This window comes from Helianthus annuus, chromosome 3 (assembly GCF_002127325.2).
Source record: "Helianthus annuus cultivar XRQ/B chromosome 3, HanXRQr2.0-SUNRISE, whole genome shotgun sequence".
In the NCBI taxonomy this organism is placed as follows: domain Eukaryota; kingdom Viridiplantae; phylum Streptophyta; class Magnoliopsida; order Asterales; family Asteraceae; genus Helianthus; species Helianthus annuus.
In genome coordinates this window covers 135,408,485-135,411,762 of record NC_035435.2, presented here as the reverse complement: position 1 = coordinate 135,411,762, position 3,278 = coordinate 135,408,485, and the positions used below count along the sequence as shown (strand labels likewise).

At 34.5% G+C, this 3,278-nt stretch overlaps 1 long non-coding RNA gene across 3 annotated transcripts; it reads right to left on the bottom strand.

The window, feature by feature from the left end:
- Nucleotides 1–592: 592 nt before the first annotated feature.
- LOC110929688 lies at nucleotides 593–2,962 on the bottom strand. 3 transcript variants are annotated; one of them, XR_004889893.1, is made up of 5 exons: nucleotides 2,605–2,962; nucleotides 2,157–2,467; nucleotides 1,715–1,837; nucleotides 1,509–1,604; nucleotides 593–1,374 (listed from the first exon to the last, which is right to left on the bottom strand). It is a non-coding gene; the product is annotated as an uncharacterized LOC110929688 (long non-coding RNA). The 3 variants fall into 3 exon arrangements; XR_004889894.1 differs by having other exon boundaries at nucleotides 1,741–1,837; XR_002587338.2 differs by lacking the exon at nucleotides 1,715–1,837 and having other exon boundaries at nucleotides 2,605–2,955.
- Nucleotides 2,963–3,278: the final 316 nt, after the last annotated feature.

The following is a 3,278-nucleotide window of genomic DNA, read 5'->3' as shown; positions in this document are numbered from 1 at the left end:
GAGTTGAGTCACATATAATACGTTATGATTGTTCGATATGAATTCCATTTACTTTACGTTTGATCCAATCACAATGCTTATACAGGTTACACCGAATTCAACTGTATACGTCGAAATATGTATTTTCATATGGTTAATGCATCATATAACGTTTGGACTAATTCATTTCATGTTTACGATGTACCCGCGCCGCAACGCGGGCGGGTGTTAACCCTAGTTAAATTAAAAGAAACTCTTGATGAATAGTAATCTATAGTTTTTTATTTTTGTTTTTTAGTAATAACTAGATGGAATCCCCGCCGCGTTGCGGCCGGGGGGCTTACAAATTAAGAACGTATACAAACGCTAGATGAAAGCCCATCGCACGCTAGATGAAAGCCCCCCACGTTGCGACAGGGAATATTAGATAGCATTAAACAATAACCATGCAAAACCTATTGACATTTTAAAACTTTAATACAATAATCGAGTTGAATTATCACAGCATAAAATGTCGATGATCTATGATGATGATTTGGCGGCATAAATTTGCGAGATATCAGTTTGCTTCTGTACCAAGTCGATACCAGCAAACGTTATAACAAACAAAATATACTAAATTAGTTTATTAGAGAGCTTTATTTTTCTAAATTAATTTATTAGATCCATTTTACAAAATAGCTTTTGAAAAAACAAAGAATGAAGCCTCATGTAAACAACACACCAGTTGTTCCTTGTTCCCTTGCTTATAGATAAGCAATAAAATGTATGCAATTTAAAGTGACTGCAGTCAAGACTCCAGATATAGATATAGATGATCATTAAGGTATAGGTCAACTGAAAAACAAAACAACACAATCAGTCCATAAATAGATTGAGCATGAAGAGAAAAAATAACCAGGATAAACAAATAAAACACCAACTTCTGTCTCTGTGAGAAAACAACCTAAGACTAATATTCGGGAGCAAGTTACCCTTTTGAATCTGCAACGGTCATTCTTGCAAAAGCCGCAACCATTATTTCCTTTCATATATACTATAACCCCGAAATCTAGTTCTATCTAAAATCCACAATACAGATTACACATAACACCTACATCTAATTTTTTAGGTTACTCATACAATCAGACAATCATACAACTACTTTAGTGTAAAATGATAAACTTCAGCACCTGCAATTGCCATTTTGCATATGATTCAACACTTAATAAACACATATTATAATGCTTATATTTGTATGTATATAAGTATAAATGCTAAAAAAAACCATGTGCAAGTGTTATTTGATGACTAAACTCCGATATGAGCAATGACTAAGGGTAGTGCAGGCCACAATGTCGTTTCTTTAGGTTTTCCAGCAGCTATATTTATAAGACACCAAACCACCTCAAGCAACTGCATTATACACGAAAAAGAAATCCAAAAATTAGACCCTAAACAACATTTAGATTACCTCATTGCTCTTTTTTAATCTATATATCCTATATGAGATAAATAAAAAGGCTCGGTTTGACAAAATAGAAGATCACCTTCCTGTTCATTAGTGTTTGGTTCAAATATATAGCTTCTCTTCTTTCTTTGCCCACCGAAATTGCATTTTGCCTTCTCCTTTGTGCAACAGTAGTCTAACATATGAAAGTGTGAAACATCGATTATCAATAAAATCAAAATCTTCTGCGACTTTCCTTAAATGGTTCAACAGATGGGTTAAAACAACAGTCTAATTAAGTCATACTAATACAGATCTGTCATCCTTTTTACTTTGCTCATAATCAAAGTTATCAAGAGCCACAAATATTGTCAAAGCATCTTCTCCATTTGGTGCCACTTGCCAGTTGCATATACAGAAACAATAATCCTAGAAAATATATCAAAAATAGCTCAAGACATCAAACATAGCTATTTCTAATTTACATTACAAGCTTCATTTTCTCCTGTTATCTCTATTATTTTTATAGTGTTTTCACATAGTTAAAAAAAAGCTAGAATCCAAATTCAACTTGTGTAGTATCTTCTGTCGTTTCTTTGTATTAGTATTATATTATCGTACTGTACATCCACTGTCTCCTTCAAATTGCTTGATAATAATTCATTTTAATTCAACCAATTTAAAAACATCAATGGCCGGCTAGATAGAATAGAAAGAGGCTTAGACTTGATTAACCTTTAAATATTACCTTGGGGGTCACTTAGGAGAAACATGGAGATGAGAACAGGTTCGCCGGAACATCGTCTTCTCCAGTAAGCGTAACATTGTTAGCATCATCTACCCTCGCCATCTTCGTCATCGGAATATGAATTCCGGCCGGTGACACTTCCCTCACTCCCATCTCTCTCTCTTGCGTGTTACTCTTCCACTCTCTAGAATCTCCAGATTTCAGATCTTAGAGGTTTATCATGGTGTTTTGGGAGTGGGAGGATTGCTTTTGGCCACTTTATCACCATCATTACAAACAGTAAGAGAACAACTTTTTACACAAATCAACCCCTAAATCAAATCAACAACAAATAAAGAACTATAAGAAACCCAAATCATGAAATCAACAACTCAACAAAAATACCTAAGAAAACCCTAAAAATAAACAAATTTGAAACTTAACAGTCAGAATTATGATGTATAACAACCTGAATTGCACAATTGATGGGCAGCAACCAGCAAAGAAACACAAAACGTACACAGAATCAAGTGATGATGGTTGTTCCAAGGCTTGATCGGGCCTTCTAGCAGTGAGTTAGGGCATAAATTGGAAAGCGATGCTGACGAAACCGGCGACATGGGACTGCGGGTAAATGTCGACGGTATCGTTTGGCAGCCGTATTTGCCGATCCGGAAAGTAGTGGCTGAAATACCTAGTTTTAGGTTACATCTGGTAGTTTTGAGAGTTTTGGAAGGATTGTGAATGTAATTTGGGTGTGATAGTGAAGGAGGTGTGACTGTGAAGCAACGTTGATGATTTTGAAGATTGGATGCATTGTATGGTGGGGAGTGGCACGTATGGGTAATTTTTTTTTTTGGAAAGCACGCTAAGCATATGGTACAACCAACCTAAGCAGAAAGTTGTTGCTTATTTATAGGTTTTATAATATTTGTTATTGTTATACAGTTTGTTTTTAGTGATAAATAGTGGTTGATAGTTTTTAAGAATTTGTTTATTTTTATTATTTAATTTGATTTTTAGTAATAACTTGCATTCATTAACTTTTAAAAAAATAAAATTCGTATCTATGTTTATTTATTTTAACATTCCAAGTTATTTAACCGCGCGTGTGACGGAACATTACCGCAAACATTGTATGGA